The sequence below is a fragment of the Anser cygnoides genome, chromosome 1 (assembly GCF_040182565.1).
Source record: "Anser cygnoides isolate HZ-2024a breed goose chromosome 1, Taihu_goose_T2T_genome, whole genome shotgun sequence".
Taxonomy (NCBI): Eukaryota; Metazoa; Chordata; class Aves; order Anseriformes; family Anatidae; genus Anser; species Anser cygnoides.
Window position 1 is genome coordinate 25740950 of NC_089873.1, and position 27515 is coordinate 25768464.

At 34.6% G+C, this 27515-nt stretch overlaps 1 protein-coding gene across 2 annotated transcripts in view; it reads right to left on the bottom strand.

Annotated features, from left to right (window-relative positions):
- The window catches only part of KCND2 (potassium voltage-gated channel subfamily D member 2), a 303685-nt gene that overhangs the window by 261238 nt on the left and 14932 nt on the right, over positions 1–27515 (bottom strand). The window lies entirely within an intron of this gene.

A 27515-nucleotide genomic window follows, 5' to 3' on the forward strand; every position in this document is an offset into this window, starting at 1 on the left:
GTGTACAAGTGGGTGCCTGACTATGGAAGGATCCTTGGAAAGAGAAAGGCACATTTTTCTGTGAAAGCTCATCAAAATTTCTTGAGTTATTTACTTCATTCTATTGACTCAACAGAAAAGTCAGTCAACTGTGCAGAGCATTCCAACGTACCTGAATGCTGTGTAAGGCAATGTCAGGAGACAACCAGTAAGAAAGTCTAAATATATGTGTTCACCTGGGACCTAGGGTATTAATAATGAAGCTGAGCTAACTTTATAATCTTAATGTTTTAAAAAGGACAACTGCTGAGAGTGCTGTGCATGTTTTGCGTAATACTCTAGCTGTTATGAGCACCTGTCCAGGAAGTGGAATTGCCATGGGAGCAACTTCAGCTGATGAGTAGAAACTATTCCAGTCTTGCAACTTTAGAATAGCCTGTTCCTTAGGACCTTAGTCTATGTACGTTGTATCCCTAAATTTTATGCAAATGGACACTGATGCTACTGCCCATATCTATGAATGAAGGCAATGTCATTTGATGTAATTACTGGTTGTCTGAGTCTGTCTGCTTTTTCAGAATCTTGAAGTCTTGGGGAAGGTTTGCATTTTAGTAGAGTTAAGTCAGGAAATAAATACCCATTTCCTAGACTGAGATGTTTCTAACTATGCAAAATGTCTGGATGTAAGCACCAAAGAAACTGGGGACAGTGTAAAGGTGTTTAATGAAAGATGCTCAGAGTAAGAGAGGGCCTTTTTCTGTCTTGCATTTAGAACTGTCTTTTCATATTTATTGCAGTAGATATTTTGGACCCGTTGATCATAACAGAAAGCTTTGGTCAATGCATATAAAATACACAAAAATGGGATGCTTGTTTGTACCTTCTTTGATACAAAACAGAACAGAGGATAAAGGTACACATCCCAGTTCAATGCAGAGCTAGAGTCTGGGAGGTTTGGTAGCAGGATTTGATGACAAATAAATGTTCCAGAATCCTGAATCATGACTGGATATCCCAAGTTTGAAAGACTATTTCAACAAAAACATTCTAAAAAGACCACAACAAACATCTGTGTGGAATAACTTACTAATATAATATTTGTTCCTGAGGTGTTTTAGTAAATCTATCTATCTAATCTACCTATCTGTCTATCTATCTACCTACCTACCTATCTATATATCTATCTTTTGCAGGTTTATCTGGATAAATATACATTGGGAGAAAACAGCCTAATTCTGAAACCGTATCAAGATAGGCATCTGGATATAAGTGCACTAAATTCCCTCAGCATTGATGCCTAGAAGGTCCTCAGATTCTCCTAACTTTTCATACCTCAATGAGCAGAAGTTGTGGCTGAAGGAAAGAGGTTAAAGTTGAACATCAATCATGAATCATGGGCTAGGCCAACATTTCATTCAATTGGAAGCATACTTTCCTGTTGGTAAAAGAAATCTTAAAAATCAATCAATCTGGTTTAAGCAAACCTGAAGAATTCTAAAATGCTTGATTTAATCTGTAATTACTATGGTTCAATGTATTGTACAAAGACAGACTTTTCACTGATGAGATTTTAAACGGCTACTGATGACTTTATAACTTATTTATTTATTTATTTATTTGTTTTTATTCCCCCCCCCCCCCCCCCCCCCCCCCCGGATTTACTGCTAAACACAAGTATTTGACTTGACAGATCACTCATATTCAGCTTTTCTCAAGGGAAATGCAATCTAGCACTGATTGGTACATCTACCATGATAAGAGAAATTAAGAGTCATTTTTTAAGTATATTTAAAAATTGGTATTATCCCTGAGCCAACGACTATGTGCATATTCAGTCTTAAATGAGGTAAAATTACAGATGAGTTGAAGGAAATGGCTACAAAATGGATTTATTATTTAATGAACACAATGAGCACCTTGTATAATGTCTACAGGGCAAGTATTCCAGGGTAGGACTTAAATGACCATTTTCCTTAAAGTTCTTTCCTGGAAAGAGTCCAGTGGAGGGCAACAAATATGATACAGGCCCTGGAGCATCTATGAGGAGACTGAGAGACCTGGGTCTGTTCAGCCTTGAGAAGAGAAGACTGGGAGGGGATCTCATCAATGTTTACAAATATCTTAAGTGTGGGAGACAGTGGGATTTGGCCAACCTCTTTTCAGTGGTTTGTGGGGATAGGACAAGGAGCAATGGCCAAAAAATGGAGCACAGGAAGTTTCACACCAACATGCGATTCTTCACGGTGAGGGTGATGGAGCACTGGAATAGGCTGCCCAGGGAGGTTGTGGACTCTCCTTTTCTGAAGATATTCAAGGCCCATCTGGATGCCTACCTGGGCAACCTGTTCTAGGGAACCTGCTTTGGCAGGGGGGTTGGACCCGATGATCTCTTGAGGTCCCTTCCAACCCCTACAATTGTGTGATTCTGTGATTCTTTGTAGCACTACAAGTGAATTTTCATGGTTTGATTGTATTGACAGTATCAGTGCCCCTCAGCAAGGATTGTTATCTTCTCTTGCAGTAACAGAATTTTGGAAAGGCTACCAAAATTCATACAGTTGCTATGTTTGCAGAACTAGAGGACAGGTAAATATGAGAAATATACCAGGAAAGGCATTGTTTATCAGCAGAGGTACTTTTATTTATGCTGCGGTTCAGGCATCAGCAGAGCAGTACTGTGCAATATGCAGTGAAACAACAGAAGTGTAAACCCTGATCATGAGAATGCAAATGCATGAGTACCACAGCTTATGTCTTACAGTGCGTGAGGCTAGTGGCTCTTTCTGGACTGTGCATGTAAACATGCATGTAACATCCACTGTTAATATGGATTAGTAAGTGCTACAGATGTTTTACTCGGTTGTGTACCTGGTACAAGGTAAATAGAAAATGTGGTCTGTCTATTTCACCTGCTGAAGACAGAAAAAATATGAGATGACAATCTGTCTCATACAGGGGATTTACATTATTCCAAAGCTATATTAACACTATTTGCATTTTTTTCATTAAGGATATTCTTCATTGAGTTTCTGGACAGCTCAATAGGAGCGTCCAGTGGTTTCAATCTTTTAGGGACTAGTTTATGAAAGGACTTAACAGCTGTAATTTCATTGTCTTGCTGTTTTCTTAATATTTGATTTTTCTTTTATTTATATTTATCAACTAGTGAACATATTTGCACATAAATTGAACCTTTAATTAAAAATACTCAAATATTTAACTCCCTGTAAGCATTTGTTAAATATATTCACCAACTCGGTAAAGAAAATAAAATCTAGCACACACACACAAAAAAAATAAGGAAGAAAGAAAACTTTCATGTTCAAAAATACCAATTAAAACATTTTTTAAATATTCAAATACTCAAATGTATAAAACTACTCACAGTAGTGAGTATTTCAGCTGTATAAGTGCATGGAAAATAGCTTGGGGGGTTATTCCAAGTTTCACAAGACCCAAACCTACAGTCTTGCATTGTTACAAATATGTTTTATTTAGATGAGTATATAAAGCTTCAGTGAAACTTATCAGCTTACTATTTGTAAAATTTGCTGGCAGCACAAAACTGGGTTCTTGATCAGAAACTTTCTTCAATAGCTTCAAAGCATAATTCAATAACTTAGATTTTTGTTCAAATCTACTAATAAATGAAGGGATTTATTAACAAATTGTTTTTCTGATTAGTTCTCTTTTTTTGTTTGCTTGTGTCTACTGATGCAAATATTTGTTTGCACATTTTCTTCTGCCACCACCATGTACAATGATACATTTAAATGCTACTTGAATTATTTCCTTACAAATAGCTTTTGATATTTTATATTTGATTTATTATAATTAGCAGTAAGACTGGCATGAGATGTTTAATTGCTTAAAATATATTCATGCTCTTTAAGATTTCAGAATGTGAAAACAAAAACAAATATGCAATGCTGTTTTGCATAATGCAGTGTGTGTGCATGCATGTGTGCACAAGGATAAATTAGCATTATGAGCAATAGTTTTATCTTCAGCTAAGACTGGGCCCTTGATCTTGACTGCCTTCTTGGAAGCACCTGCCACCACAGAAGAAGGTTGCAGTACCAGAGTGATTAGGCATAAGCTAGGATGCTAGGGAAAGTAGAAGCACTCCTGCTAGGAATAGACTACTTGAGGAAAAATGCATTCTCAGGTTTCATTTATTTTATTATTTTATTTTATTTTATTTTATTTTATTTTATTTTATTTTATTTTATTTTATTTTATTTTATTTTATTTTATTTTATTTTATTTTATTTATTTTATTTTTATATATATTTTATTTTATTATTTTATTTTCTCCTTTCCATCTGGAAGGCACAAGCACATTTCTGGTTGAGATGCATTAGCTGGTGGTGGCAACAGGATTTTAATGGAAATAAAGGATGACTCACTACATCTGAGTTCATAAAGTGTAAGATTGATCTACTCAGTGGGCAAACTAACAGTTCAATGAGAAAAGATCAGATTAGTCCACAAAGGTTTCAGCAATAATGAAACACAGGCAAATGGATTGCAGTTGGCTCTAAAAACAATGAAAAATAAGTCATGCGCACTATAACTACAGTGTATTTCTAAAGATAAAAAATAACCAGCAGAAGCTATGTTATTTCATAGCAGATTGGAATAGAGTACTTGCAGAAATATATGAAGGAGACTATTGTACAGGGCAGCTTTCCTTTCAGATCCTTGCATTGATAATGTCAGAAGGTTCCACTTAGCTTTGTTTAACCAGATGTAAGTGAACAAAAACAAAAAAACAAACAAACAAAACCAACCTTTTCCTGATCTATTCTCCAGTGTAAAGCAATGAAATATTAATTAATGCTACATATAAATGTCTATTCAATTTAGAATCATTCTTTTTTTAAGGTAGAAAAAGAGAAAGAATAATTGACAACACGGCAGGTGTTTCTCATGCCGAAATATGTCTCACTTTCATTTATTTAAAAAGCTTGAAAATGCATATTTGTTTGGAAAAGCCATTTATCCAGAGAAATCTTTTATTACGTGTGCCATAAAGCAGGCAAACAGAATGTCACCTCCTCACACCTGTAACTTTAAGCCATTGCAAAGCATGAACTGTTTAATTTTGCCAGAGAGTAAGTCACTACTTCACTCTGTTATTGCATGACAGCTGTATATGAGCAGCTACATTCTGTATGAAGCGGAGGGACGCCACATGACTAGAGGCAAAGCACTGCATTGTGTCAATGTCATTTCTGTTAAAGATCTTTTTGTAGTCTGACATCCAGAATGGAGTCACACATTAATGTACAACGGATAATATTTCTGACAATATCCTCTGGATGGCCTTGAGCTGATTACCACTACTTCTTCAGAAAACAGTTGTTACTGAATTGTTTCCTTTCAGTAGAGCCTGCCTGAGGAAGAATAGCAAGCAAGACTGGATCATTAATGCTAGATATATCATAACTTTGTAATTGTCCTACTTTGGCTCTTGAAAACATTATTTTTATTTTTATTTTTTTGGACAGGAAACAGCTTGCCTGTAGTGGTAATAATGGAAAGAATTGAGCTGATCTAAACAAGTTTCTGTAAGACACACTCATGTGCTAAAACTTTAGCTAGTTAACCATAACAAATTCAGGTGTAAGGCAAAGAATGTCTTCAGGACTGGTACTCAGCCTGTCAAGCAGGGTTGTACATGCTACCCTTCCAGTTTAATCAAACAGTAAAACATTTGACATCAATGTGTTGTCTGAAAGGTGAGAAATAAGTGGCTGTATTGTCATACCATGCTAATGCTATTACCTTGCTTTTGTGTTGCAAGCTGATTATGAGTAGTCTTTCAAACCACAGTGTAGTCACAGAATGGACAGTGGAACTGTGTATACGTATTGAGATTTGGGATCATTTAAAAGGTAAACCCCATGAAGATGTAAGACAATAGGGTGATGAGGTGACATGATAATTTTCTGTGGAATTCAGTGATATGCTTAACACAGACTTGTAGATGATGGAAGCACAAAAGGATCAGCTCTCATATCTTGTCTAACCATCATGCCCTTCCTTCAGTTTTCTCAGGTGTGCAACTGTCAATCCTTAAATACATCAGTATATGATCAACAAGGTCAGCAAAGATGTCCATCCTGTCCTACAGTTCCACAGATGTAGACATATATACACACAAATATCTGTTATTTACTATTTTAAAAAATCATTGTGCTAGTATAGATGATTTTTTTTGTGACATTTCTTCCTCAAAGAGAGATTTCTGTAACAATATATGCCTTCAGAGGCAAGAAACACCTCTCATACAGAACATAAATACCTGCTAGAATCTTGTCCGTGTTTAGGAGCTCCAGCTGTGGAGTTTTCTGAAGGGTCTCTGTGGGAAGCAGAGTTCTGAATACTAGCCCATCATAACAAATACTTAAACAAATAAACAATAACTTCCCAAGCATGAAATCCACCTCAAAAGATGAAATTCTTTAAGAAGACAAACTAGAAAAAACAGCAATTACCTCAGAATATCAATTTAACTTAGGAAAACCATAAGAAGCTTAGAAAAGAAGAGTCATTGAACACTGAAAACAAATGCCCAATTGAAGGTTGCATAAAACTTCACAGAAATCAGGAAATAAAGAATGTGAGAGAAAAATAACCCATCAGATAACCAGCTACTAGCAGGAGATATGATAGGTGCCATGCTGCCTAAAAGGAATTTGTGAAAATGACAGAGGAAGCTGAACATGTTGGCAAGGTTTCATAGTTCTTTTCTGGTGGTCTCAGAGTGCCAAAAAATGCACTGTTTTACACATTAATAGTTTGAGTGTCCCCTTGTGATTCTCGTATATGTGTGTTCTTCAAATCATCCATTATTTATATATGTCTTAACTTTATATGAACTTCTCCCGATAAGCAGGATTTTGGATTAATATTTAATAAGTGTATATGTACAACAAACAATTACCCCTGTTTTTCTTAATACATGCTTTCACAATGAAAGGCTGCAGGATTTAAGAAGACCTAAGCCCCTTTTCCATTAACATCTTTCTGTTAGGTCAGATATTGGCCATAATCCTCATCCCAATAAACTCGGAGGACATCAATTTCAATAGGAACAGGAAAAAAAAACAACAATGTGTTGTCTGCATTTGTATAAATTCAGACAGAATGTTGGCACATTTAATATAACAACCTTTTTATTATTTGTTTTAGTCCTATATACGGATGACTAAGTATTCCTGACACACACCTTTATCCATGCAACCCCCAATCAGATTCATTAATCAATATCTTTTATTCATACAATAGCATTCCTCTTTCTCATTCTTTTCCTTAATAATGGGTATAAATCTTACTGTAATTACTGTACTTAGACATGAGAGATAAAATGCTGCATCATCTCATTAAAGTATCTTGATGCTGCAGTGGAATGTGGATATCTGCCTGACTAAAAGGAATAGAAGCAACTGTAGGTTTCCCTTTGAAGGTGCTCCTAACTCCATTCTGCATTTCCTACTCAACAGAATTCCCACTGTGACAAACCTGACAGTCCATCTCTGGGGAGTATCAGACTAAGATAAAGACTTCAATAAAGACTGTCTGGTTTGCTCAGTCTTGTACACAATACGCAAGGTGTCTCCCAGTTTGTTGGATTAAACTGATGTTTCTCCTCAGTGTAAATGATATTGCTTTATTTTACCATCTGGAATTTGACAAATTTGTGCAATATAAATGTTTTTCAATTGTCTTAATTGAAACTTCTGTAAAGCTCAAATAAACCTACTGCAGACATTTTCAAGGCACAATTAAGACATTTAACACCACTGATAGCATGCTTCCACAGTTCTTTGTGTCTACTGAAATCTCACTTTTTTTCCCAACGAATTCACTTGTATTGAATTCTCAATACAATTCATACAGCTGTGTGAATATTCTTATTCTGGTTTGACTTTTTTTTTTATTATTATTATTATTTATTTATTTTTAATTACTTGTAGTTAGGCAAAACTTATAGTAAAGGATATACGGAGTTGAATAGCTCACAGTTTATTGTTGTGGACAAAAAACTGGTGGGATTCTCCAGTACATACATAGGAATCACAATTACACGTGTTATATTATTCACAATTTAATCTTTGTGCAAAGTGCTCTGAGAATACTGCATACAGTTCTGGTGCACATAATTCAACATCAGTGCTGAAGAATGAAGATGAATCCTTGGAATAACCACAAGAATGGCTGGGGTTTGGAAAACATGATTCATAGTGAAAGACTCTAGGAGCACATTGACCATTTAACTTACCAAAGAGATTCTATTACCTGGATAATGATTTGATCATAGTGAATACTGCAATACCTATTCAGAGAACACATGTTAATGATAATCTTTTCCATCTAGCTCAGTGGAAATAAGACAAGTTAAGCATTTCTCCTAACCTATTCTCCGTAAACACCAGTGATAGGACCGGCGGGAACGGTGTTAAACTGAGGCAGGGGAAGTTTAGGCTGGACATCAGGAAGAGGTTCTTCACCGAGAGGGTGGTTGCACACTGGAACAGGCTCCCCAGGGAAGTAGTCATGGCATCAAGCCTGTCTGAATTTAAGAAGTGATTGGACTGTGCACTTAGTCACATGGTTTAAACTTTTGGGTAGACCAGTGCCAGGAGTTGGACTTGATGATCCTTATGGTTCCCTTCCAACTCGCGATATTCTATGATTCTATGATTCTATGATTAATTCCCTTACTAAGCTCACATGAATGGAACTTTTGCAAAATAAAAGGAGAACTGTATAAACCTTTAATAGTACGGTCTTGATATTCTTACAAAATTGTTGTAATTACATTTCACAGATGCATTAACTTCTTTTTCTTTCATAATAGCAGTGTTTGTATAGCTTGGGCAATATTATGTATTCATCCATCCAAAACACAAGATTTCACTTCTGTCTTAGAAATAAAATTGTAAGAGAAAATATAGGTTCCAGATGTAATCATAACTGAGAACTTCATTGCCTTTGTTTCATATTATCCTTAATTCAACAAACGAATGTTTTTTTATTCTCAATATCTTATTTGGTTAACAACCTTTATTATATGCCTACAGAACTAGCTACTCAGTGCTGAAATAATTCATTATATGCAAGACTTCAGTACAAGCTGTGCTCATGCCAAAACAGTTTAAACAGAGAACATGAAAATGCTCTCTCCTGTCTAAAAATTAAAATATGAATAAGTTTTCAGCCTTGTAACCACACTAAATTATAAATGCAACAGAATGCACCACACATTTAGTATCAAAGTTCTTCATTCATTCATTAGTTGCAAATATTTTTGGCTCTAGTTTGAATCTTCAGCACTCTCAGATCTCCTTTTTTCCTCATGTTTTTAATTGAGCTTGCAGTTTTGAAAATGTATTATGGACTTTTAAGCATATTGTAAGCGCAACTTTTTTATGACTCAAATCTACCATTTTAAATTTTACATGATAAATTGAAGGTTCAACTTTTTTTCTGCAGTTATGTGGGAGTATCTGACTTAAACTCCTGCATGAAGCAGGTCCAGAGGTGCTTTAGATACTCACATTCTCAACTTCAAAGTAGCAATATAAGCTTCTACTTATAACCATGTGGGACATGTTTAGCTCTGGGCACATTTCACTATGTAACCTATATATGGCCAATAGGAAAGACCTACTTCTTTCTATAACCTATTTTCCCCTTATACAATGCCTGTGAGTAAAGAAAATCACATAAAACAATTTCAAGCCAATTTTTAAATGGAATAGATTTGACTGAAAGAAATTGCTAGAATTACTTTGCTTACCTCTATTCATCTTGCTTCAATATTGGGAATCTGTCATTCTAACTGGCTTGTAAGTGTTAAGTAATTTTTGTCCTTTTCCTAAGTTTTACAGACAGGCAGGAAGTTTTGAATTTTCACCATTTTTTCAGTATTGTTGGCACCTTTTACATTTGTGTGTGATGAGCTTTGATTCTGACCATGAAGACAGAGAAATGACACAGTTCACCAGGGCCTAAAGGGGTAGAGGCAGACAGATCACAGCTTAGTGTAAAACAGTTTTGTAGTATCATGACAGTGATATGGCTACTCTGGAATTCAAATGTGGCCAGCAGATGGTACAGCATTCAGTGAGCTGTACTGCTTAGCAAGGAGCTCAATCGGTATGTGTGAGATCTGTCTTGCAGGTTAAATTTTTTAAACTTCTGTATTCCCTGTAGTGACATTCACCAAAAATATGAACTGATTTTTTTTTCTTTCTTTAAAGAACCAAGAAAAAAATAGGAAAAAGAATTATTTTTGCTCCCAACTTTGCCATAATCAGACATTAATATGGCTGCATAATGGACCATGCCATACAAGATTTCTAAGTAAAAAGATATTGGATCGTGCTTGTTCAAAATGAATTCAGGATACTTCAGCAAACAATGTATTTGCTTTGAGTTGTTTTTTTTTTGTTTGTTTGCTTTGTTTTTTTAATGACTTGTTGGTGTTCTCAAATGCTTGAGTTAGAAGCATTTAAAAAGACATAGAAAGAAGACTGTTGTTTATGCAGTTTCTAGTCTATCTGTCACAAAATCCACTTTATGATTACTTTTAAATTTTCTTTCAAATTGCCTTCACAGAAATCAGTTATGAATTGTTAGTGATGCTATCTAATCACTACTTTGCTTATAGAACTGTATTTATCTTATTATTTTATATCTTATTAATTTCTACTTGCAAGTCTGAAGTGAAAGAAATTGAGTATGATTGCTTTCCTGTAGCCTCTTTTCTAAAAATATGGAGATGATATTTTCTCTTGTGTCATTCTCAGAAATAAAAAAATTACGTAGAAAAGATTTTGAATGTTCTAGGTCTAGGGTTAACTTGTTTTTCAGTAAATAATCCAGGTAAGATGTTCTTTTGAAATGGAGTTTGTTCTAGAGCTACTAGGATAAAGAATTGAGATTGTCTCATGGGAAAAGGTATTACTTTCACTTTGGAAAAAAATAAGAAAAAATTCTCAAGTTACTAAAAAATGCTGGAAATTTGATATTATTGGTTACACTTGTTCCAAAACACGATAAATGCAGATAGGTAGTGTAAACAAACAAGTGATATTGTACAGCTTGCACTCAACAAGGGGAAATATATTAGAGTTTTATAAGAAAGACGTTGTCCTCATGGCAAATAGAAAAATGATTGTTAGAGATAAAGGAATTTTCAGAGAAGTTTTACTTGGGTCTGATATCAGAGATACCAAATAATCCAGAAAAAAATGGATAGTATGCATAGTATTGCTCTTACCTACATGGGACTTTTTTTTTTTTTTTCCCAGTATAGGCTCATAAATTATACAATATTTTTAACTTTAAAATCTAATCTATTGGCATTTATTTCATCTGTTGCACTTCAGCAAGAAGCATCTTCCTATTGAAGAAACGTATAAATAGCCATATGAAGATATTCTCTGTTGTTCCATTAGGTCATGGCCAAGGGAATGGCTTTTTAGAGCTCATAGTCAAAGCCATTTTGCTGGACTTCCTCATTGCATGAACAAACTCAACCAACCAAGTAGGTAGAAACATCACCAAAGCTGATTCTCATACGATGGAACATCAAAGCTAAAAATAGCCAAGAAGAAGGCATTGTACTGTTTGAGTATTATCATATCCCAAAGATTGACTCTCTGATAATTATAGCAAAAAAAAAAAAAAAAATAATGAGCCTAACATCTACTTTCATTATGGGCATTTTAAACTCTTTTCTCATTTAAAAGAGAAATAGTTCTATCATTGCTCTTATAAGGTTAGAAAATAATCAAAACAAACTATACAATATTTTTTCCTTAGAAACAGAGTCAAAAATAGCCCTCATAATAGGCCTTTAATACAATCATCTTGAGCCTGAATTTAACCAGCAATGTTCATTGCAAGTGGTGTTGAATGTTGAAAAAAAAAAAGTTACATACACATTCCTAGTATCCTATGGAAGCTATTTAATGACATTAAATGATTTTAATGACATTTCCTGAAACTTTCTTCAGTAGTAATACTTTCAAATAAACCACTAGAAGTAATATTTGAGAATTTAGAATCATTTTTCATTGTAATATCCACCTAAAATGCTTTTCACCCCAATATTTCTTTTACCTTTTTGCTAAAAAAGAAATGACATAAATACTTACTTTTAATTCAAAAAATATATATTCCTCAGTCTTAGTATGCAAGACGCAACACATATGATGCTAATTGGAAACTTCCTGACAAAAGTTTTATACAATAAAACGAAAAGTTTTTACGATATTTATGGTAAGATATTTGATAAGTGCATGTTGAATACGACATTTTTTATTTTTTTTAAATAAAATATTAAGTTCAATGAACTTTTGGTGACTCACAGGCAGTGACATTGGGGACATTTTGGAATTTTGGAATCTCCATTTCCGTAACACACATGCTTGACTCATCTACCCAAAACACAACAATTTCATGCTCCATTGAAGTGACATAAGAACTTGGAATGTAACAATTCATAAATTGTGACAGATCAAAGATATATCTAGGCCAGGATCTTGCAGCCATTACTGAATGCATAGAAGTGAGAGAAAAACAAGGCAAACATATTTGGCATTTTCCCTTAGTACTGTCTCAGCTTCCATCTATTCTCAGTTCAGACACTTTATGAAGCAGATAGCTTTCCTATGTACTTACAAGTATAAATTAATTTCTCGTACAAGAATTTGCCTAGCACAAGTAGCTCTTAAGTACACGTACATTTTAAAACATCCATTATGTGAGAAACTGCAGAGTTCAGGGAGCTTCTGCTTTAGTGAAAATCTTGAAAAATATTCCTAAGTTCCTAAGAACTGTAAGTTCTCTTGATACAGGATGAAAGCAAGGGTTAATAAAGCATTAAAGCAATCATAATCATAGAATCTACAAATGACAGAGGAAATTATAAAATATTTATTTTTCTATAGATTTTATGGCAGCATAACTGAAAATTTAGAACCATGCAAAATGTTTAAAGTTCCTTCATTTAAATAGAGTCATAAAAAAATAATCCTTAAATTTTTAACTTATACATTGTAGATTGGTCTGCCATTTATTTGACGTGTAGTTTGACATGCAGTCACATTATGTACATTCCTGCTTTTCCATATTAACACAATTTTAATAAACAATATTTCCATAGTATTCCTCCGATACATACTTAAGGTCTTCCTAGTCATGACTCTGTCTGATGACAACTGTTGAAGTAATATGATTGATGAGTAAGTCAACACCTAAAAATGCTCATGGAACAGTTCTCCGGGATTCTTGCAGAATATTCAATATAGTTGACATTGTTATTTTTTTACAGCTTAATTACAGTGTTTCAAAAGAACTGAACATTGAAACAGGCCTTACAAATATTTAATGACATCAGTCTACTAAAAACAGGCACACATCTTAAGCTTCCATTGTTCCTTCTACTAAAGCCAGTGTTACTCTTTAACATTTTCTCCTCATTTAACTAAGGTTAAAATAGCATTCCTTGCTGAAAGAAATGTAATGATATACATTGAAAATAATCTTTTTTCCTTCCTCCCCCTTGAACCTCAAACCTGGAAACTAATTGGCTTCTGGAAAGCAAATGCTTCTTGGGAATGTTCTCTGATTAGAAACCAATTGAAAATGGGAACTTTCTTCAAGCATAACCCCAATCTAAATCAGGTCTACATGTCTTCCCAGGACTAAACATATGCTCACACACAAAGCACCAGGAACATGGACCACGGTGGACAAGAGCACCACCTGGTGACGCCTTCCTTTTCATTACCTTGCCGTGCTGCTGCGCACAGAGCCAGGTCTCCTCCTCAGTTCATGGCAGCATGGGAAGAGACAGCAATTTTCAAAACCCCCTTGGATTTTTCATGACCTAATGAAAAAAAGCTTGTTCAGGGAACTTAATGTTCAACTACACTTAAGCATCTTGAATTCTTCTGAAATTACTGTTCTTTTTCTTCACCATGTGGGAACATAATACCACCTGGAAAGGCTTCACTCTTTTGAATTTTCCAGAACTGAATTTCCATGATCAGCTTCATACAGTCCTGCATTTTGATGTTATACAGGATGCCATAGAAGCAATAATCTGGATATAAAAGGAGGAAGACAGACTACTTTGAAAAAAAGCATATTTGCTTTTGTAATTTTTGGAAATTTATATTTTAGGATATAATATTTACAAGGACAAGATTATTTTAAAGGGAAATGCAGAAGAATAAATCTGTCTTTGTCGAGCATTTTCTATATTTTTTTCCCAAATCAAATAATTATTATGGCTGAATATTGACTGTGATACAGTTCATACTTCTAAAGCTACGTATATTTTTCTTTCTTCTGAAATCTCTTTCTAGTAAAGATTTTTTATTGAGGTCTAATCCACAACTCTCTGAAGTCAAAAGGATCCTGGGCTTTGGATCACCTACTGGTTTACTTGCCATTTGCCTAAGAGACACAACTTTAACCGTAATTATTTCTCTGTCATTAATAGTCAATTTATAGTCAAAATATTCTAAAATGATTTTGTAAAAATGTTATCTTTAGTATTAAACAATAGGAAAGATTTTGATTAATTTTATGATTAGAAGATCAAATTAGCATGAAAGTAGGCTAAAAATTGTGAACATGCCTTAGATGAAGAAAACTTCTGGGCTTCCTGCCAATTTAAAAGAAAAGAGAGAGATTCAAGGTAGAGATGGTACTATTTAGCTAGTGTCTGAGTCAGAATCTAGAAACAGCAACCCTTACATTTTGAGTACTTACATATGCAAGAAGTCTTACTGAAATTAAGTGAGACAAAAATAAAATGCTCAGAAAAAGGATTTGTTTCTGTAGCAGACAAAAATAAGATGCAGTTTGACAAAAATGAGCTGTAGCACTTTTCACAATTTGAATACTCTTGAACATATTGAAGTATATGCATGGTGTATTGCTAGAATACATAGCATAATTGCACATATTTTTTTATATGATTATATGTATGACATGTATACTATGTGTAAGTACACATATAAACAAACACATAGTTACACACACTATGCAAATATTCGTTATAAATGAAATGTATCTTCTACATTTTCAATAAGCCCTAAAATGTGTGTAAGGAAGAAAAATTCAATCAGGCATTGCATTAACTTTGAGGTATCTTGGCACAAAAAGAACTAAATATGTAACAGTGTAGTCTCATGAAGATAGTTGCCTGAGGAGCTACAAGCTACTCAGGTAAAAGTTAGCAACGGTCTTAGTGGCTTTGCAAAGAATAGACATATCTTATGGGGAGAAAGATATGACACCATTTGAGAATATAAGTGGATATAAAAGGAAGAACACATTATACGCAGACCACCTCTGGAAAAAAAAAAAAAAAAGCATTTATGGATATTCATATTCTAGAATATAATATTCAAAAGGACAAAATGGTGTCAGAACACCCTTTAGGTTAAGCTTCTGTGAAATGAACAGCTGTCTCCTCCTCCCACCAGAGTACAGGGTGTCAGGCTCATCTAATGGAACAGTTCTGTCCTGTTTTATGCAGTCATTTATGGCACTAGAAAAGCAAAGAGGAAACCTTCATAATTAGGGCCTTTTTCTAATAAATATTTATACAATGTGAAAATGTTGCAGTAAGAGAGAAAGAGGGAATCACAGTGATATGTTGCCTGATAATCAGATATTTTCCGGAGAATGGAGACAGAACAGAATGGTCCCACCAGTTAGCTGAATGGCCTAATTACAGTGTTTGACTTTTTTTTTGTTCAAGCTCTGTTCTATATATAACTGAGAAAATGTAAGTGTAGCACTTATTTCTGTTGAATTTAAAATTAACCCTTATAATTTTACAGTTCTCCTGACAAAGTGGTTCATGGTTGAAAGGTGTTTATCACACTCTAGTACATCACATATACCAAAAAAAAAAAGAAAAAAGTTCTCCACTGGGTTTAAACAAGTAAAAGTTTGAGGGATGCTATGGACTTCATGCTTTTAAGCTATAGTAAAACTTGACATAAAAAAGTATGTTTTATTCTCTCTCTCTTTTTTTTTTTTTAGTCAATTTATATAAGATCTGTAGCTACCCAAAGGATTAAGGTACTCAAAGATGTGAATATTGGTACCTGGGTCTATAATGCCTATCTCGAAAGAAGAGGCAAAATGTATAACAAAAATACATCTAATACTTGATATGATTAATGTGTTTCTATTGCTTTTGATAATTAGAACTACTATATGGTATTTTAATGTATATCCAGTATTATTCCCAAGAAAAATTGACCCAGCATTTACCAAACCATGTTAGGCTCATTCTTCCTCAAACTTAGCATTTGGAAATATTGGTGAAATAGCTTGCAACAGTAAAACATGTAAAGTAATGAATGCAGAATTATTCTACCACAAACCACTTGTGGCAAAATATGACAGTGATCTAATCTATTACCTCTTTTACTTGAACTCTAAGCAAGGATGTCCATTTATTCTCCATTTTCCCTGTATGACTGGTTAATTGAATAGGTTGCTGATAGAAATAATCTTTTAAAGGCTCTTTGTCTCAGAGACCTCCCAGCCAGTCTGAAAAAGAGTTACAGTGACATATAGTATCAAAATTAGGCCCTGAGGTTGTATCCTGAATATTTTAATGTATTACAGTAATAATAGGCTCAAGACATAACTTCTTAGTAACTCTTGAAAAAAAATAGATTTTGTGTGAGAAGTCCACAGCTTCTTTGCATTGGAAAACTGACATTTCAAGAGAACTTTTTTTTCTTTTTTTCCCCTGAAAGACAATCTGAAATGTAAAGCCTTAGTTATTCCATGCTTGATGACAGACATCAAATGTCTGTGGGAATGAAGAGGTGCTGCAAGCTGTACACAGCTATTTTGCCTCTGTCCTATGCAGAGAAAAAGCACAGCTATTGTAAGAGTTGGAAAGAAACTAGACTCAGTGAAAGAAACAACAACAACAACAACAAAAAACAATTGTAACAGTGGTTCCTATGAAACAGATAGCAGAAATGGACAGGTACTTCAGGAACAATAAACTGTCCTTTTTACTATAAAAGACCACAAAATGACTGTATCTCATATGGTGCATTTCCATATCGAGAATTCTGAAGTTTTCTAAAATTTATGAGAAATAGTGTCCACATTTTTATTTATATATTTTTTAGAACTGTGACATTTTATCCAGTGGCTTCTCAGTTATTTGAACAATCAAAGAATCTTTTTTCTCTGCTTTTCACAAATGTAGTATAGATACAACCTGCTCTAGGTGGCTCTGCTTGGGCAGGGGCATTGGATCAGATGACCTCCAAAGTCCCCTACTAACATCAACCATTCTGTGATTCTGTGATAATTCCTTTTCAGCATTGACAATTTCTATTTTTAAATTGTACTTTAACAAAAATAGAAAGTTTAACTGAAAAGTATCTTTGAAGATCCTGGGAATTTCAATTCATCACTCTATTGCTCAGTACTCACTTTTCATTTTCCTAAGTCACTAAGGCACTGCTGTCCCTGAAAAGAAATTTTAAGTTGCAATAATAAGCAAAACATAAAAGTTGGAATTGTTGATGTAAACTGCATCTACCCTTAGATTTCATATATATATATATATATATTACTTGAATTGTACTAGAATTGCTTCACCTGCTTCCTGCATCCCACTACTTCAAAAATAATTAAAAATATACTTTGCTGGCAGAGTTAAGCATGACAGTTCAGGCATCATTCTACTTTCACATTATTGTAAACTTGGAGTAGCTCCTGAAACAATGGATTAACATGACTGTAAAACTGATGTAAATGGGATAAGCAAACAGCAAGGTTCAGCATCCCATATAAAGATGCTTGGAAGTCCTCCAATAAAAAGGTTATCCTTTGGAAGATGAGCTTAGTCTTTAGATGCTGTGGTAATGGATTCTATAAAGCCATAAAATATTTTTGCATAGACAAAATTCATACTGAGGTAGTGTCAGAGATCCATACACTGGTGACCTCAACACTTGCCTGCTGTAACAATGTTTATACTACCAACCTTGGAGGAGTTCATATTGCTGAAGGAAAAAAAAAATGTTCAACTCACAGAAGCATGTTTAGAGGATAGGTGCTTGGGTACCACGAAGTTAGACAGGGTATAGAGACCTATGTAGAACAGGCTGCATTGCTATTTAGCTCTGTCTTCAATACCAGCTTTGTACTACAAGCTGAGTCAAACTTATGCTAATCATGGGGTCGTGATATTCACAAACACTCCCAAGACTAACCCATGTATCCAAAGAGATTGCTACTTCTATAATCACCATGGGAAATTCATAATATGCCTCACAGTAACTCTGAGTGAAAAGAACAGCAATGAAGACAAGAGGGGACAGTGCTACTCAGGAATGTTTCTGGAATGAAATACTACAGTAAAACTTTATTTCTCTTTAGTTCAACCACACACACACACATGCATGCACAACAAAGGAAAAAAAGAGCTAGCTCTTATTTTAATCAAGTGTGCAAAACACTGAGAAAACATGGTGGACCACATGCGTATTTTTGTGTGCAGTTTCAGGACAGGACTCCCACTGAGAACAAAGTATTCACAGAATTAATGTCAGAAATGTTCATATTATGTAAAACCATTATTGCATATCAGGAATTCTAAAATGAAGAAAGACAGAAAGACTATCTCTAGACCAAAAAAAAAAAAAAAGACAAGAAAAAAAAAAGGAAGATTTATTCTTCAGTAATGTCTGAATATTACTGCAAAATAGCAAAACTGAGATACCGTTTATGATTTAAGACACCTACATTTCAGTAGCTAGCACACTAAATTGATAATTGTTCACAAAAACAGCTAAAACATATCTGTTCATTTTACATGTACTGGTAAAAGAGAACTGGCACTATAAAACACTAAACCCCACAAGTTTTTAGCTTTTCTGTCACATCTCAGTGCATTTAATATCCTTCTGTCATATTATTTATGACTTCACAAAGAAACCAGTTATTTCCCATTATCTCTTCAATAAATAAGTAAAGCAGAGTATGCTGCAGCGCTACAATTTGTTAATGAGATGCCTACAAAATCGTCATGGTGTCTAGTCTCAGAAGCTTGCACAGCATCTATTAGAGTTTGCCTCAGCCCTGAAAAGTATTTGCATTTCTTACACATTGATATGTTCCAAACTGACGACTGAGACACACATATTCAAGTGGATTACATAAAGTAAGTAAATCTTTCCATGACACATTTAACATTTCAAAATAATAATAATAATAAATTCTAGCAGTGTTTTCAGCTTTTTCATTAACATTTCCATCAGTCTGTCATGAGAGAGTTGCCTTCCTTTCTGACAAGGAAGGAAGGTCAAAACTTTTACTCTGGATTTCATGTGGCAAAAATTCAATACTCTAGTACTCATCAGAATAATTTCTTTTAAATTTATGAAATAATGACAAAGAAATCATGGATTATATACAGTAAAACTTAACTAGAAATCTGATCAAAAGCCCACTGAACAAAGTGAAAGCCTTTCCATTGGCTCTGGTGGACTTTGCCTCCAAACCCAAACATGGGTAGAAAAAATTAAATTTTCCATTAATTATCTACATTGCTGCTTAGAAAAAAACGCTCAGGAGAATTTATTTTATTTTATTTTATTTTATTTTATTTTATTTTATTTTATTTTATTTTATTTTATTTTATTTTATTTTATTTTATTTTATTTTATTATTTATTTTTGTATAATATCAGTAAGTATAGCTTCCCCTATAGTCTCCGGTGGCCTTTTTTATCATAAAATGTAATGTTCAGTGCATGGATTTCTTTAGTTTTACTTGCTGTAATTGCTCTTACTTCATTTCACTAGTTTGAAATACAAGTCCATAATATCCACATATATATATATATGCATATATATTGAAATAATTTTTTTTTCTAACACTGTTTTATGTCTTGGAATATCATTTCAGCTGTGTTTTCACTGTTTCTACAATGCACTAGCAAGGACAGAAGGTTTAAAAGCTATGAATTCTTTGTTTTCCCTCTTTCTATTCAATTAGCATAAAAATATTCACCCAGGTGAATATTATATATATATAATATATATAACTTTATATATATATATATATAATGCTTTCTTGCAGAGGTTGACGGAAAGTATAAACTCTTTAAAGATGTGTACAGAGGTGACTGGAATATAACTATAATGAGAATGTACATGAATTTAAGTTCTGAGGTGACTTGTTCAATAGATTCTATGTCCTTTCTCCTGAGAAATATACTGTCACTCTTTCTCAGTGGACAATGCAACTAGGAAAAAGCACCTTGGGGAAAGAATCTTGAAAATGGAATAAGGAGCAGTTAAATTGCATTAGACCAATATACAGTCCCCCAGATCTGAAATAAATAAATAAATAAATAAATAAATAAATAAATAAATAGTCACAGCTCTGATACAATGGTCAGTGTATTTTGCTGTCCTGGAATGGGATTCAAGTCCAAAGTGAACATGTTTTTTGTGTGTGCATGCAGATTTTTACCTGTGAGCTAGTGTTGAAGTTCCTATTGGAATCAATGAGTCTTGAAATTGAGTTAACTCATCTGAATCTAGACATGAATATCTGATCTTCTTACCTAGGGTCATACTTAGACACTCATGAGTTCTGCCCTCTTTTTTTTTTTTTTTTTTCAAGTGTGTGATTCAAGAGGAACAGAGAAGAAATCATAAAATAGAGAACTATTTATATATGAGATAAGGAAAATGAAATTTCTAATTTATAAAAAGAAATCAGTCATAAGTTTACTGGTAAAGTCCCCATAGGAGTAAATGCCACCAGAAAAAAAAAAAAAAATTAAATCAATAACTTATCTAAGGCAATGATAAAGGTTTCTGTTTATTCTCAATACTCATTTACACACATTGCATTATTACTGTTTACTAAGCCACTTCCTTCCCAGAAACAGTTGTGGATGCAGTGCATCCATGCCAACAAAGCTGCAACATACTCTTAAATGGAATACAACCTAAGAATATAACCTACTCTCTTCCAGTCTTTCTTCTGGGACTTTCAGAGTATTGTCTTTCCTGTCTCACATCAAAAAAAAAAAAAATTGCTTTTCATTAAACAAATTCTTCAGCTAATGGCCAGAATGTATGGGAGGAGCCTAATAAAGTATGGACCTTTTTACTGGGAGGGATGGATTTTAATGTGGAAAAGCAAGTAAGCACAGGAGTGCATATAATAATCATTATGCCATTGGTTCATATGAGTCATTCATTTTATCAGATTGTTTGAAAGATTCTTGTTAAAGAACTACGTATTTCTTCTTCTTTATATCCATTTATAACACAGATGACCTTATCCTTATTAATCATAGATCCTAATACAGTTAAGCAGGACAATCCTAAAGTACAGGCAGAATTATCAAGTATAAAGTACTTTATACTACCTGGATAATGAGGAGATATAATATATGGCACATTTTTCAATGACTGTTGTAGTAAACAGATCAACCAACAGAAAAAGAATTTATTGCTCTGAATAGCATTGTTATACCAGTCCAAAATTAGTTACATCAGCTCTCGTTGATAGTCTCTGATGCTATTAATGTGTGACATCTTTTCAAGGTTGCCTGAAAGTTTCTGTGAGTTAACAAGACTTTTTTTTTTTTTTTTTTAAGCTAAGGAAAAAAAATAAGCAACCTTTTTCTGCTTTTAACTATAAGAAACTCTGAGCAAATTCTCTACTCCAGTGTTGCTTATGACCAATATTTGTAAAATACTCAGGGAAGGATCCTATGTGTGACTCAACCTCTACGTTACAAGAGGAGGTGCTGTATTATTTAATCTCTAAAAAGAGTTTCCTCTTGATAATCTGTGGACAGAATAAACCTGTTACATTAGAAGTTGGAGCCTGCTATCTTACAGTTTAACTCATGATGAATCTATGTTTCAATAAATAAAGCAAAACTCTATCTTTTGCTTTTTTCACCTTATCTCTGTATAAGATACTGATAGCAATACTTGTATTGCAGGAATTTGTGTTGCAATGCCATGGAGTTTGTTTTAAAGCCCTGCAGTTCAAGATGGAAATAAATAACTGTTGCCCTGGTATATCTTGCTAGAGATGTTCATACTTAAGCTTGAGGCAAAGGTCTCTAAGGTCAAATCTAAGTCTCTGATTTCCATGGGTTTTGGATCAAGTGAATAACATTAAACCCTACAAGGTATTCAGCAGTCACGGGTGTTGCAGCATTTATGCATCTTCCATTGAAATGCTTATTAAGTTTAAGTGTTTTGAAGCTGACATAAGTTCTTAGCACCTTGTAGATTATGACCTTTGATTATATAAATTGCTGAAAAAAAAATAAAGATGTAACAAATAACTGTGAGTTTAAAGCAGACGTTTTCCTATGTGCACAGTTTTATAGCTGTATGATATTTTTTGACCCTCTAACCCTTTGATACTTTAAGAATATCTTTTATCCATTGCCCATGGTTCTGTAGCAGAATTCAGGAACAAAATATAAAATATTTTATTTCTCTAATCTAAGACTGCTCCAAGCCACACCTATGTCATTTCCATTGATTCAGAACATGAGAGTGTTCATTCAGGGTCAGGTGAAGGATCCATTTAACTCAATGTCCTCACTCTATCAGTAGCCAGAAACAAATGAAGAAGAGTACAATGTATGAAAAAGCAAGAATACAGAGATTACTACAACTACTTCAACTTTCAGCACTCTGTAACTTAAGGACCTCCCAAGGCAGATGTTATATCTTTTGTGCTTGATACACATTGACGGATGTTTTGCTATTAATTTTTCCAATTGTCTTTCTCAGTCAAAAAAAGAATTGAACAGCAATGGCTGCAATATGACCTTTCATCATAAGATTAAATGGTTCTCTCACAGCATTATTTCTTAAATATATCCTCCATTACACATAAGGAAAATGTCAAAACTGCCTTAAACTGAAATCCCAAAGCAGTTCAGAACAAACAACTGAAATTTAATTTCAATTTCATGTCATTTCAAATTTTTGATCTACATGTCTAAAAAAAATAATTCAGAATAATAATTCAGAATAAGAAACTAATGGTTATATTTTCTGGCTTTTTTGTTTGTTTGTTTTTATCAAAGTATTACATTAAAAAAAAAAAAAAAAGAAAAAAAGAAAGAAAGAGGAAATTTCCTAATGCCTTTTCTACTATCTTATATGGGAAGAGATCTTGATGCTTTGCTGTGAAACTTCTAGAAACTTCCAGATATTTAACTGAAACATTCACCTTATCTTGGCATTATCTTAGTCCAATTGCAAAAGTTCTTCGTACTTTTATAATTTATAGTTCTCTAATCAAATTATGTAAACAATTAGTAAATAAGTTATCGATTTTTACACTATAGTGAAGAAAATTTGATAACAGATATATTGCCCTTCTACCTTGCAACACAATCCTGTTGTAGTGAATGTGCCTGGGAGACAATTGTACATCCAACCTTCAAGCTGTTGTGTTGCACAAATCCCTTCTCTGTGGATAAACCTGACCAACTCAATGTATCAGAGGAGCCTGCAGGCAGATCCCCCTCAGTGATTACATCACTTTCGTAGTTTTGCCTTTTTCTAAAAGCACACAAAGAAGTTCTCATGAGAACTTCATGAATAAAATTGGTTTGTCATAAAACAAAAAACAAAAATTGTATAATAGCTTGAAGAACCAAAAAGGACAATTTTCTCCTATGGACAGGGTCTGTGCAGCATGCCACAGGACCATCTGGGGTCCATCTAATGCTGCATGAACACACAGTTCCCAGCATCCAAAAGGACGTAAGTTTTAATAGCTATTCTATCTTATTAAAGCTGCTATTTTATAAAGCCATTTGTTGATGGGCGTTTTGTTTGAGATCCAGAAAAAAGTCTGCACCATCTCTTTCTCAACATACAACCTTCCACACAGCAGAACACAAGTCACTACCGGCCTCCTCTCTTGAAAGACAAGTAGTTCAGATTTCTATTTCTTCTATTTGACTCTTAAAATGGAAATAATCTATTTCTTAATTTCCAGCAAACCACTCAGCTAAATAATTTCTCTCCAGACAGATTCCATGAGTCCCTGTTCACAATTTGTTTCTTAAGAGAGTGGAAAAGTGGTTGGCAGATTGAAAATATTATTTTCAGTCTCAGAAATGTGTATGTAAATAAGCAACTCTTTACAGAAGGAACTGTTCCAAGGGCAAAGGCTCCAGAACATCACCAGCAGTCAAGCTTATAAAAAGCATTTACTGGGTCAGCAAATCAGAGAGGTACTATATATAAATATTTATATACAATTAAATCAAAATTATTTTCCCCAAATCATGAAACAATCACTGATGCCCATCAAAGGAGAACCAAACTTTCTCTAGTGAGGCAGGATGGCACTTTTGCTTTAGAACTTGTTTGGAACTTTACAACAAAGCAACCCAGTTGATGGGGAAAAAAAAGGAATATTTCTCCTGCAGTTTATTCATCTCTTTTCATTAAAAAAAAAAAAAAAAAAAAAAAAAAAGCTATTTAATGCATAAAGCAACATAATTTCATAAAACCATAGAGAAAAGACAAACATACTGACAGAGATATGTTATTTCATATTGGTATAGAACTGTACTTGCTGGCAAATTTGAGATTTGCTGATCTGAAAAAGCAGAACATGGAGATGAACTAAAACGATTTAAACCAGATCATTGTCAATAACAGGATTTCATATCAAATTACAGAATTTCCTCACCAGAGAGATTGGTATGATTCGCAGAGAACTTAACAAAGTTCAGAAGGCAAATGAGAAAGATATAAACTCTGAAGCTGTCTTAACCATAATCCTCTCTCATGGACCTCAAGCCTCTGTAGTGCTCCAGTCTGGAGGCAGCTCTATGTGAAAGAAAATGGTAACATAAAATTGAATTAAATATGAAAATGAATACTGCAATGAGAAAAGCGTCCCTAGTGAAATTTAGCTTAGGTTTCAGTACGTCTCTAAGATTTTCAGTCTGCTTCAGAGATACATATTGGGAATAAATAACTACAGTTTTGAGGTCTGACTCCTGGAAGACACTATAATAATGGCATGTGGAAATGTGCCGGACAGCAATCCATTGTGGAATAATGGTTTGTTTGGAGGAACTTTGAAAACAGACACTGAATCAGTCTCTAGTCTTCCCATTCAGAATAAGAGGAGTAGTTTGCATCCCTTTAAAACTGAGGTCTTCATGAATTCCATATGTTAATTCAAAAGCATTGCTATTTGGAGAAAAACTTCTTAACTCACAAAATTTCAGTGAATGCTTACCTAAATGTTTATTTTGGTTTTCCAGTGGTTTCTTCCGAAATAACAGAAACACTATATTACACATATACTCATTATATGTTCTCTAAATTAATGTTTTGTTTTGTTTTCATTGGAAAAGGTCAAAAAATTGGCAAAAGCATTGAAGTGGCCTTGAGGGTTATTAAAAAAAAATAAAAAATGTTATATATATAGTTTAAGTTTAAACGTAGAAAACACTATTTTTCAAATAAAGTGGAAATTCTCATCAAATCCCAAGCATGTACTCTGCTATGATCTTTGAAAGGAATATGTTATTGGCCTTTTGAAGTTATGCTATTTGGAACAAGGTGACTAGACCAAACCTTTAGACACAGAAGTTGGGATTTCTCTCATATATTTCACCTAGAATTTACATATTTAAATTTAAATTAATGCCTCTGCTAATAACAATAAATTTCTTTTATACTCAGTGGAGAGAGATGAGCACCTCCAGATGCCTTCTTCTCTTCATTGCCTCTTAAGTGGGACAAGGATGACTAGTTCAGAAGGATTTAACTTTTGGAGAAGTAAATCAGGTCAGATAAATACCTCCCAGAGATAGTAAGCATCTGGAAGAGAAATAAGTTTGAGTTCCACCTCCAGATTCTGCACTAATCATTCTTTTCTATGGTATGTTCTGATTGTTTCCTTTAAACAACAACAACAACAAAAAGAAACGATCTACACATTCTGTAGCAATATTCACACAAACATAGGGACTGAGAAAAGGACTGTATACATTCAGAATAAAAAGGCTTATTTAAGGAAACCTTTCTGCTGTATTTGGATTTATTTTCTCTGAAAAAAAAAATGAACTTTTAAATATAGCTAGTGAGATGGAAAATAGGTATTGGAAAATATACTGAGGCAGAAGGTACACCACTGACAATAAGAGATGAACCAACCTGTTTCCAGTCTTTTGATATTGATGTCTTTCAGATCCACTTATGTGAATCTAAATCCAAAGCTCCTGCCTAGTATTCCTAATGCCGTCCTTAGCACATTTCTCTGTATCTATTTCATTCCTTTGCAAGGATGTAGCAAACACGACACACTAAATGTGGTGGCTACATAGTGAATAGGGAAACCTCATAGAATCATAGAATCACAGAATGGTTTAGGTTGGAAGGGACTTTAAAGATCATCTAACTCCAACCTCCCTGACAGGGGTAGGGACACCTCCCACCAGACCAGGTTGCTCAAAGACCCATCCAGCCTGGCCTTGAACACTTCCAGGGCTGGGGCATCCACAGCTTCTCTGGGCAACCTGTTCCAGTGCCTTTCCCACTCTGAGTAAAAAATTTCTTCCTAACGTCTAATCTAAACCTACCATCTTTTAGTTTGCATCCATTACTACTCGTCCTGTCACTACACTCCCTGACAAAGAGTCCCTCCCCAGCTTTCCTGTAGGCCACCTATAGGTACTGGAAGGCTGCTCTAAGGTCTTCCCAGAGCCTTCTCTTCTCCAGGCTGAACAACCCCAACTCCCTCAGTCTGTCTTTGTATGAGAGGTGCTCCAGCACCTTTACCATCATCTTTGTGGCCCTTCTCTGGACTCGTTCTAATACTTCAATGCCCTTCTTATGTTGGGGGCCCAAGAGGTGAACACAGTGCTCCAGGGGGGGTCTCACAAGAGCAGAGTGCAGAGGGATATTCACCTCCCTCACCCTGCTGTCCACAGTTCTTTTGATGCAGCCCAGGATATGGCTGACTTTCTGGGCTGCACATTGCTTGCTCATGTCTAGCTTCTCATTAACCACATTAACCAACACCCCCAGGTCCTTCTCCTCAGGGCTGCTCTCAATCCATTCTCCACCCAGCCTGTATTTGTGCTTGGGATTGCCTCAGCCCTGATGCAGGACCTTGCGCTTGGCTTTGTTGAACTTCATGAGGTTTGTACAGGCCCACTTCCCAAGCCTGTCCAGCTTCATCTGGCTGGCACCCCTTCCCTCCTATGTGTCGACTGCATCACACAGCTTGGCGTCAGCTCACAATTCCTCTCCTGGTGAGACGGCACTCTTTCTTCTGCCTTCTCCTCAAGAACTGAGACAAAGCTGGTTCCTATCTCTCTCTCCCACAACTATGTTTTTATCTTACATTTGTAAGATGAGGTGTCTTCTAAAATCATTAGCCGCATGTGCCAGACACAACTAGTCAGTATCATCTCTGAT